Source organism: Capsicum annuum, chromosome 4, assembly GCF_002878395.1.
Source record: "Capsicum annuum cultivar UCD-10X-F1 chromosome 4, UCD10Xv1.1, whole genome shotgun sequence".
In the NCBI taxonomy this organism is placed as follows: domain Eukaryota; kingdom Viridiplantae; phylum Streptophyta; class Magnoliopsida; order Solanales; family Solanaceae; genus Capsicum; species Capsicum annuum.
In genome coordinates, this window is record NC_061114.1 from 128,075,794 (window position 1) to 128,087,281 (window position 11,488).

The 11,488-nt window shown below is 36.4% G+C and overlaps 1 non-coding gene across 1 annotated transcript; it reads right to left on the minus strand.

Moving 5' to 3' along the window:
* Positions 1-581: 581 nt before the first annotated feature.
* LOC124898288 lies at positions 582-687 on the minus strand. Its single transcript, XR_007055263.1, has one exon. It is a non-coding gene; the product is annotated as a small nucleolar RNA R71 (small nucleolar RNA).
* Between the last annotated feature and the right edge of the window lie 10,801 nt (positions 688-11,488).

The following is an 11,488-nucleotide window of genomic DNA, read 5'->3' on the forward strand; positions in this document are numbered from 1 at the left end:
GACCCATTCAAGTGTGTAATTTGAGAGTTATAAAAGATGGCGACATTGCCGGGGAGTGAAACATAGTTTTCTCTCTAGTAGTTTTTTTGTTACTTTGGGTTAGCCATAGTGTTTTATCTTACACTGTTTGGTGTTTTTGTTCTTTCTCAGGTGCGCATAATAGTATACACGATACTATAAGCCAACACAGTAGTAACGCTAGAACAGTTGATGGATATCTTAAGGATATAAATCACCTCGGTGATGCAGTCCGAGCTAGTGCTATTCGTATTTCACCAACGGAAAGAAATAGAGTGTTTCACATTACTAGCATGATGCTTCATTTGCTTCAAATGAAAGGGTAATTTTGAAGCCAAGCTCACGAGGATGCTAATCTACACTTGAATAATTTTATTGATGTGTGTTCTCCGTTTTACATAGCGCACATATCTCAAGAGTCAATCCAGTTATGTCTTTTCCCATTTTGTTTGACAAGAGAAGTGGATAAATGGTTGTGGTCTTTGCCCGCAGGATATCTCACTTTATGAACTGAGCTTACAGAGGCATTCTTGGAAAGATATTTTCCTCCTTCTCAGATATTGCAACTAAGAGATGAAATCACCAACTTTCACTATCTTAATGGCGAACCATTATATGAGGCTTGGCAGCGATTCAATAACAATCTAATGCAATGCCCAAATCATGAAGTTATGGATAAAATGCTTCTCTAAATTTTCTATAGGGCATTGAATCAGTTGAACAAAATGGTAGTCAATAATGCGACCGGGGGTTCTCTTGTCAAACTCTCATATGGTGTTGTGTCGACTTTGTTAAATCAAGTGACCCAAAAAAGTAGAGGGCGGAACACAAGAGATACTGAGGTGGTCGTGGGGGCTCCCTTCGCATCTTTTGTGAGCCAAGAACAAAAGAAAAAGGATGAAGAAAGAGATGAAAATATAGCCAAAGTGATGGCACTACTTGATCTTCTCAACAAGCATATGATGGGAGTTTCTCCTAAGACGGTCAATATCATTAATTCTAAGAGTGCTAGGGATTATGATGATGAGGAAACAGAGGCCCTACCAATCAAAGGACAAAAAGGAATCAAGCTTGGAAAGAAAGAGATCGTGATAGATATTGGGATTAGAGAGATAAGAAGAGAAATTATGATCGGTATGTGCCTTCACATGATCGGTCAAAGGGTAAAGAATCAAGTTTCATTAACCCAATAAGCTCAAAAATAAAGATTTCCTTGCTCAGATTGTAACAGGTGTTGAAGGGACCAACAAGATGGTGAGAGAGATAAAAGGTGTCTTCTCGCAACTCAATAAAATGGTGACATCTAACTCATCCTCTATCAACCAACTTGAAACCCAATTGGGTTAAATCTCGGCACAACTTAATGTAAGACCAAATGGTGGATTTCCTAGTGACATAGTTGTCAATCCAAAGAATGATGCCCACATCATGGATATCGTTACTAGGAGTGGTCAGACTTTTGGTAAAGTTGTTGTTGATTTTGGTAAAGACCCCAATGAAAAGGGAAATGAAAAATAAGCCAATGCAAAGAGAAAACGGCTAGAAGAGACAAATGATGATGATCCAAAGCCTAATGTGACAAGTGTTAAACGATCGAAGGTTGTTGAAGAAAATGTTAAAAGTGAGAATGCTCCTAATGCGGTTGATGATGATACTCCAAAACCAAATGAAACTCTAGTTGTTCTATTGCCACAAATTAATACTCCTTTCCCATTCTTAAAAAGACTCAGGAAGAAGGATGATGATACCAAGTTCAAGAAGTTTCTTGCAAAATTTAGCAATTTAATCGGTCAAAATTCCTTTGATAGAAGCCTAACAAGAAATGCCCAGGTATGCTAAATTTATGAAGGACTTGATTACAAAAAAGTGAGTCATGGTTTTTAAAATAATTGAGGTAACCCACAAAGTGTTACAATGTCTAGCACAATGGTGTTGAAGAAAGAAGACCCGGGTGCATTTACTAGTCCTTGCACTATCGGGGTGTAATAATTTGGAAAAGCATTGTATGATTTTGGGGAAAGTATTAATTGAATGCTATATAACACGTTTCAAAAGTTAGGCTTGGGTGCCCTCAGCCTGCCACTATAAGGCTTCTAATGGTTGATCGTTCAATCAAAAAGCCCATTGGTATGTTGAATGATGTTTTGGTAAAAGTTGATCGGTTTATCTTTTCAGCCGACTTCATTATTCTTGACTGTAAGATTGGTCATGAGGTCCCAATCATTATTGGTAGACCATTCTTTTCCACCAGAAGGTCTTTAGTAGATGCCAAATGTGGGTACATAAAATTTCAGGTGAACAATGAAGAATTATCCTTCAATATGTGAAAGTCCATGAAGTGGTGTTGGTAATTGATGTGATAGATGATAAAGTGACTAACACCATAGAAGTGAAACTTATGGATGACCCCTTAGTGGGTGAATTATGGAACCTTAGGAGTGAGGTGGTTGAAGAATATGATGAGGTGGTAGCTTTATTGACAGGTCTTGGATCTTACACCAAGAACCCAGTCAAATTGGATCTTGATTTAAATAACTGTGAGAGTCCACCACCAAGCCATATATTATTGAAACACCTCAACTCAAACTTAATCCGTTACGATACCATCTCCAATATGTTTTCTTGGGTCAGGGTAATACATTGCCAATCATTGTAGCGGGTGATCTTGGACCTTGTCAAGTGGATGCCATGAGTCAATTGTCAAAAAGCTTATTCGTGCTATCAGGAGGACTATCGCGGACACTATAGGTATTTCTCCCAAAATTTGTACTTATAAAATCAAGTTAAATATTGATCATGTTCCTAGTGAGGAATACCAAAGGATACTCATTCAACTAATGCAAGAGGTGATCAAGAAGGAAATCATTAAGTGTCTTGATGCGGAGTTGTCTACCCAATTTCTAATAGTACGTGGGTGAGTCCAGTCCAATGCGTTCCCAAGAAAGTTGGCATGACAGTTGTCCCAAAGAAGAATAATGACCTTGTACCTCCAATCAGAGGTTGGAGTATGTGTATTAACTATCCTAAATTGAACTCGTGGACCGAGAAAGACCACTTCCCCATGCCCTTTATGGATCAAATATTAGATAGACTAGCTGGTCGGGGTTGGTGTTGCTTTCTTGATGGTTTCTCAGGGTACAATTAAATTTTCATCTCCCTAGAAGACTAAGAAAAAACCACCTTCACTTGTCCCTATGGCACATATTCTTTCAAGCGCATGCCTTTTGGTTTAGGCAACGTACCAGCCACGTTTCAATGATGCATGCTGTTCATTTTTGTGGATATGGTGGAGGATACAATAGAGGTCCTCATGGATGTCTTTTCCATGGTTGGGGATTCATTTTATTCTTTCCTTGCTCACTTATGTAAAGTCCTTGAATGGTGTGTGGAGACTAATCTTGTTTCGAATTGGGAAAAAGGTCACTTCATGGTCAACGAAAGCATTGTTCTAGGCCACAAAATCTTGGGAAAAGGCATCCAAGTGGATCAAGCAAAAATTGAGGTAATTGCTAAGTTACCCCCACACGTCTCTGTGAAGGGTGTTTGAAGTTTTATTGGTCACACCAGATTCTATCATCATTTTATCAAGGATTTCTTAAAGATTCTCACCCTTTGTACAAGCTCCTTGAAAAAGAGGCAAAATTTTAATTTGATAATGATTACGTAAAGGCTTTCAATTGTCTCAAGGAACTCCTTGTGTCGGCTACTATAATAGTAGCTCTGGATTGGTCATTGTCCTTTTAATTAATATGTGATGCAAGTGGTGTTACACTAGGTGCGGTATTGGGCAAAAGAAAAGAGAAGTTGTTCCACCCAATGTACTATGCAAGCAAGATGTTGAATGATTACTAGTGGTGGTATATGCTTTCAAAAAGTTTTGATCCAATCTGTTGGGCATGAAAGTGGTTGTGCACATGGACGACACCGCTCTTAGATATCTCATAGAAAAGAAAAAGGAAAAAACTCAATTGATAAGGTGGATATTTCTCTTGCAAGAGTTTGATTTTGAAGTGAAAGATCAAAAGGGGTATGAAAATCAAGTAACCGACCACCTTTCCTGCCTTGAATCCAACCATGAGAAGTTGGGTGAGATTGATATTAATGAAACCTTTCTCGATGAGAAAGTCATGTCACTTTTGGTAAGCATTACCCTTGGTATGCGGATTATACTAACTATATTATGAGTGGTGTGCTTTCCGACAAGCTCAGTCATTATCAAAAGAAGTGGTTCTTATTTGATGTGAAAAAGTATTTTTGGGATGAACTATTCTTATTTAGGGAGTGTGTGGATGGTGTGATCCTTCGGTGTTTCATGGAGGCAGAAATGAGAAATTCTTGAGACTTGTCACTCCTCTAAGTTTGGTGGTCATCATGGTAGGATCTAAACTATCGTTAAGGTTCTTCAAAGTGGATACTATTGGCCTACCCTTCCTAGATATGCTTATTAGTTGGTCAAAACATACCTTCAATGCAAATTGCATGGTGGTGTTTCGAGGAGGCATGAGATGCCTCTTAAGATCAATCTCGAGGTTGAACTATTTAATGTGTGGGGGATCGACTTCATGGGTACTTTTGTGAGCTCATGTGGTAATAAATATATATTGGTAGCCATTGATTATGTCTCGAAGTAGGTGGAATCCATTTTTTTTACCAAAAAACAAAGGCAAGAGTGTACCTTTTCTTGACGAAGTACATCTTTACAAGGTTTGGGACTCTAAGGGCAATTATTTATGATTTTAGCTCTCATTTTTGTAATCTGATCTTTAGTGCTTTTCTTGATAAGTATGGGGTGAAGCATATGGTTTCTATTCCTTATCATGCCCAAACTAGTGGCCAAGTTGAAGTTTTAAACTATGAAATCAAGTCCATCATTGAGAAAACCATGAATATTGGCCATATGAATTGGGCAAGACAACTATTGGTATGTCCCCCTTATCTGCGGCTGGCTTGCTTAAGCAAGTCCAAAGTAGAGTTTTATTACTAGAGAAATCCAGCCGCAGGTTCTAACAACTTGAAACGTAGATGGCCAAAAGTTGAAGCAAAATCACTGAAAGTTACTGCCTTCGCCTGTGCTGGATAGTCCAGGCGCAAGCCAGGTGTAACTGGAATGCAACACAGACTGTTTTCACTGAAGTTTACTACCTGGACCTATGTTTGACTTGCTGCAGCATTCTAGGAGAAGGCCAGGCGCATGTTGGACACAGGGCAAGCTATTGCATTTTGTCCCAATCTGCGCTGAAACGGCTTAAGCAGTACAACCATGATACAAAGTAGATAGGACGCAAGTGAGTTTAAAAAATGAAGAAACTTAATAACGGATTGGAACTTATTGGGCTGACCTAACCCAGTCATCCCAAAATCTCTTTAAATACTTGAAAAAAATACAAATCTCCAAAAGAAGTAACACACGAGCATTATTATTTACAACTTCAATCCACGACTTTTTTTCTCTCACACGCAACTTTATCTTTTTCTTTACCAATAATTGAGCTAACAAGAAGTGAGATAATTCTTTTGGACCTATGCTTCAATTTTTGCCCTCTCTTACATCAAGTAAAGTATGCTTTTTCATGGTTTCACTTTTAAATTCTCTTAAAAATGGACATTGTGCTTTATACCTCATAATGATTGATCACTTGAATTTTGTTTGTGTGAGTTTATTGGGATGATTGTTACTTGTTGGTGTCTTTATGTAGTCATTGGTGCCTTGTTTCACTTGTTTGACTAACGATACTCTCTTAAAAGAAACTAGTGCACCATGTGTTTGACAGAATGCCCATTATACCTTTCTTGCTTATTTTGTTTGGTGGGTGGCTCAAGTATGATAATATGAGCACTTTGAATGTGTTTGGAGATGATTTGGTGAGATGATCTTTCTATGTTATGCTTCTATTCTCTTTCTCTATATACTTAGTTGGCATTCCCATCATGTGTTTGTTGAAATGACAATAATTGAGAAATGTTTTGTATTCTTGTAATGGTCAATGTAATTTTCCTTAGGGAATAATATGGTCATTTTTATGCATTCTTTGAGTTCAATTGAACCTAAAAATAGAATAACCGGTAGTTATTTGTGAAGGAAGTTTGTTGAGAAATATGGCATCCCTGGTTCTTATTGGTCACTAAGCCTAACCGAGAGACATGAATACCTGCCTTGCCCTATGATAGATTGGAAGACATCATTCTTAAGGGTATTGGTCATTCTTGTTTCCATTGGAGGTCTTGGATATCCTATGAACAAGATTTGTGAAATATGAAGAATGTGAGATAATTTAGAGCCCAAATGATTAAGTGTCGTACTGAATAAATCCCATGGGATCTAATGATGAAGTTACCTTGCATCTTTCAAACAAAAAATTTCTTCCTTATCTTTAATTTTCTTTATCAACATACAAAATTCCAAAAATATGTTTTACTATTTCTTTTTTGTTTTGGTTTTATTTTGCTTCTTTCTCATAGGTATGTCTCCAAAGAAGAACTTTCCACGGGAAGCTAGAAAGGGTAATGCCCCAGATAAAGGAAAAGCAAAAGCTACTATGACACGGGGAAAAGAACTGGTCACCAAAGATATTTTGAAAGACCCAAATATCCAAGCTACCATTGATCGTACAAGGGAGGTTGGAAAGAAAGCGATTCAAATTTTGTTTGGTATAGAAGGTGTAAAAGAGTTATATGATAATTAGGTAACTACTCGGGGCTTTAATCCCAAGAAGGACTTTAGCATGAAGGGAGTTGACACCTATTTCCCCGAAATCATTACCGAGGTTAAAGAACGGGTTAGGGAACTCTTCATGGATATGACACTCTCTTCTCACCTACTATTCTATTTCCCAGAGATTGTTCAAGAATTCTATGCTTCCTATATTGTTTGAAACAATGAACAAAAATATAAAATTCTAATTTTAGAATGACCATGTCTCGAGAGTATATTAGTTCGAGGAGTGGAAGTCCCTTGCATGGCCTCAAAGAACAATGAGCTCTATTTTGCTTATGAATTTGATTCCAAATTGAAGTGAAAGAAAATGATATTTAGCGGATAACAAAGTTTTCGGTGGCTTACTAGAGTGATTGCTAAGGGCCTTCCTCCATGAGCTAATGGTGAAGGTCAAATCAAGACGAGAGATCTTTTGGTTCAAGCCAAATATTAGCTTAGATTTATGGGTAACCATCTACTCCTCTCAAGAAATGACCAAGATATCATGAATTCTAGGGCTATCATTGTCATATGCATCATGGATAAAATTACTATCAATCCGGGAGAGTTGATGGCGGAGATAATGAAGTTAAGGTCAAAGCAATCTAGCACTTTATTTCCCCTTTCGACACTTATATCAATGCTTTGCATTAAGTTCAAAGTTCCTCTGATCTCTAAGATTGATAGATGGGTTATATACACCAGAGTCATTGACATTACACATTATAAATACGAGGATAAACCTATGGGCATAAAGAGGAAAACTTTGGTTTTGGTAGACTCAGGTTGGAAAGGGTTGCCGAACTTAGAGGGAATAAAGATCCCTATGGATTCTACAATTGATGCTAAGACTCATCATGATTCCATAGATACTCCTCCATCATAAAACATCGCACCACTACCTTGGCCCACACAATCGACATGGTCTTCTATGTTGACATTTGCCAAGGTTGCTTCCATAACTTTTGCAAATAAAACTACTCTTACACGATTGGTGGTGGACATTCACTAGTTTATTTAGGATGCTATATCACCTCTACATTCCCGCATAAAAAATTTAGAGCAGAGTGTGTCTAATTTTGAGGCGAGCGAAGATTGTGAGGAGGTGGCATCTGTGAGGGCTATCCTTGCTAGTTTACGTGCAGAGTTTTACTCTGGACAGACCTCCTTCGGTCTTGATGAGGCAGAGATTGATCTTCCATCGGAGACTTCTAGCATAGTGCCTCCATTTGATGATTTGTTCAGAGAGGTTCATGAGGACGTTGATGATAAGGCTGAGATTGATCTAATTGAGGGGCTACCTGTGGCCCAACAAGTTGAGCTTTCCTTACAATTATCTAGGGATGAGGATAATACGCGGATGGTTGGGTCTAGTTCTTACACTCAATATGATGATGAGTAACCTTTCATAGCAGACTCGATGAGGGGAGACTAGTCTGATGAGGTTCCTATTTAAATAGTGCGATCATTCATCAAATGGGATTTGACCACCTAGTGCTCCATAGGGAGTCTTTACCCTCTTCTACTTTTTTTTACTTTCGCATTGTGGACAATGCAATGTCTTTAGAGGGGGTGGAGCATTTTTAGCATTTTTATGATTCGTTTGATAGTCGGTACCTATTGTTTTACTTTATGGCATTTGGTTGGATAGATTATAGGGACATACTCCATGTTATCAGTTTGATATTTGTGTGTACATGTAAGATTTTGTCATGTTTATTTAATTTACCCTTTGTGGGGCTTGTTTTTTTTTTTTTTTTACTATTATTGACATTAATTTGGATAGGCCCTTGTCAAGCATTTTGATAATGATGTCAAATTTTTTCTTTTTGTTGTTGAATTTATGTCATGTGCTTAATATAAATGTGGTATCCGATTATGCGCATTGGCCTTGTTGTTTTTTGTTTATACGTGTATAATAAACTCCAAGGGTTTTCTTTGAAACTCAGTTCTTTCCTAAGGAGCAAAATTTCATTTTCTCTTTCTTTTGATCTTTTATTTTTATTATTGTTTAGTTTCTTTGTTGAACCGTATGATAATTCACCCGTGAGGGATGACGAGGTGACATCCTTAAGGATAGTAACTAGTCATTTTGGTTATCTAGGAAGAAGAAAATGTTCGAAAATACTTTCAAAATATCATTGGCAAGAAATGAAATGATTTTGAGAAAAAAACAAAAAGTATAGTTTTCTTTAAAAAAGATCAAGGATGTTTTTGAGCTTTCATTTGAATGAGACCATTAAAATTAATTTTTGTCTCTCTTTACAAGGATGATTCTTTCACTCGGAGTAACTTATGAAGCCCAAATTGGTCAAATTGTTTGGGAGACTAACTTTTTGCCCTATGAGTATGATGCCATGTTTGGTGAAAGGTTTGAATAATTCTTGTACATATGTGTAGTTTAGAACTTGCCCCGAGTGTATTCAAAGCAAAATTCTAGGAAAACTTGGTTTGGAGGATGACCCGAGGCTCTTTTTGACCCTTCACATAGCCAAATTCCCACCTTAAAATTTTTCCCTAGCTAACCCATTTAAGCCTTTTTGCCTATCTTTCTTTCTTATTATAATGATAACCATGCTAAAACACCTAAACCCTTTTGAAAATCTCTCTTTTGTCACTTAACCTTCTTTGATGCATTACATGATTCTAAATAATGGATTATAGGCAAAAGCCTATGTTTGGGGGGGTTGTGTATTTGGGAGAAGATGATAAAAGAAAAGACAATAAAGGTGTATGTAAGGTTGTCAACACATGTGCTTAAAAGACAAGATATGTGCTTAACGATAAAGTTGAATAGCCTAGCCCATAGAACTTAAGAAAAAATATTGGATGAGTGAAGGGCTAGGAAGGGCTTATAGGTAGAAAATCTCTTGAAAAATCAAAGAAGTGAAAAAAGAAAATTGTGGCTTTGAATTGTTTTGTAAATGTAAAACAAAAAGTTAGAAAAATATGAGAAATGATTTGTTGAAGAATCAGATGGGTAGTTTGAAAATTTTGGAGGAATAAAGGATTGAAAAATTGCATTAAAGGAGGTCTTTTAGTCACTTGATCCTTATCTATTCATTACCACACCTTAACCCTTCATCTTGACCCTCAATACCTTGGTGATTCTAAACTAAGTAAGTCTACATTAGTGGTGAAAAACACAAAGGGTAAGCCAATGGTTCTATTTGATGTACTTAAATTTCTTTGTGGGAGTGAATGTGAATTCTTTCTTTATTTGAGCTCCTTTAAGAATTAGAATATGTTTTGTGTGTGGATCTAACTCTTGCATGTGAGCGGCATCGATACTTTTGGATAGAGGGTGGAGTTTTACTATCGGTTTGGGTAAATGAGTGAAGAAATTTGCATTATAATGATTGAGACAATCTTTAATAATTTTTTGTCTTATCTTGAGATGCTTTGTGATTTGGAAAGTTCATTTGATATAAACTTGCATCTTGCTTCATAATATGTGCTTATTGAAAAGTTTTGATTTACTTGTTGCCATGATATGTTTGTAAAGTGTTTGTAGAGCTTTATTAGCTTATTCCTTTAGTATAACATTCTGCTGGGTGGATTTGAGTTAAATACCCTATCTCATTTAATTATTCTTGGTTGCATGATGACAAGCAATGGTTTAAATTTGGGGGGTTTGATAAGTCTTCAATTTGATGACTTGCTAGCACCTTTTGAGCCTAAATTATCAAGCTTTTCCATTGATTTGATAGTACTCTCTTCCTTAATGCTTATTTATGTAGGTAAAATTTACTTTTGATTGGTTCCTATAGGCATGTTTTCTAGAGTTGTATGATAGCATAATAACTACCACATAATGAATAAAAATACATCGATAGAGACTAACTAGTTAAGCCATAAATAAATAATAAAAAGACCTTAAGCAATAACAATTGCAGAATGAAGTAATTAGGCAGAATCGAAAGTCCTTCGAAACCAGAAGTGCAATAAAGCTTGAAGTATTTCTTACTTTTTGATTGAGAAAAATATATTTCTAGAAGTTATCTCTGTAAGGAGTAATAGCATATGAAAAGGTGTCTTTTAAGAGAAGAGAAGGTGAATTTATATAGTAAAAGGAGTCATAAAAATAAAACAAAGGTCTAATATTCTGAAAATTATAACATGCTGCATTTTTGGGCTAGAATTTGAACCCTCGTTCCTATGCGTACAAACTCTAATCCAATGATTTGAGTATAAATATAACTGTCATAATAATTTTTCTATTGTGTAAATTGCTATCAAGGTGATAAATGATCATATAAAACACTTAAGAGTGAACTTGAGCTAAGAACTTTTGTTATCAATCAAATTTTGGTATTCGATCCTATTAGGGTCAACTTTAAATGTGTATAAATTCTGTAGTATATGTAATTTTGGAGATCAAGACCTACCAAATTATATATAATTGTGTCTTATTTCCAACGCATCTGATTTTGCCTTAATCCGATACCTGAGCAAAAAGTTATGAGCATTTTAGTAAGGAACCAGTGAGAGTGCGCGATTTCAACGTGTCACGCCCCCTGTGTTCCGCAATTTCAATGTGGCACATCCCTATGTTCAAAAATGCTAAAACTCGCATTTTTCTTTAGTTATTTGAGGGTAAATTGGTCATTTATGTCCTAAATTATCCTATACCTGATATAAACGTGATTTCATCATCCCATAACCTCAAATATACCAAATACACAATCCATCTTCTTCCAAACTCTCAAGAACAAAAGCAAGGGTTTATTCTAAGAATTCACCTCCGAAGGATCCAAATCCCTGTTTTATTCAAGA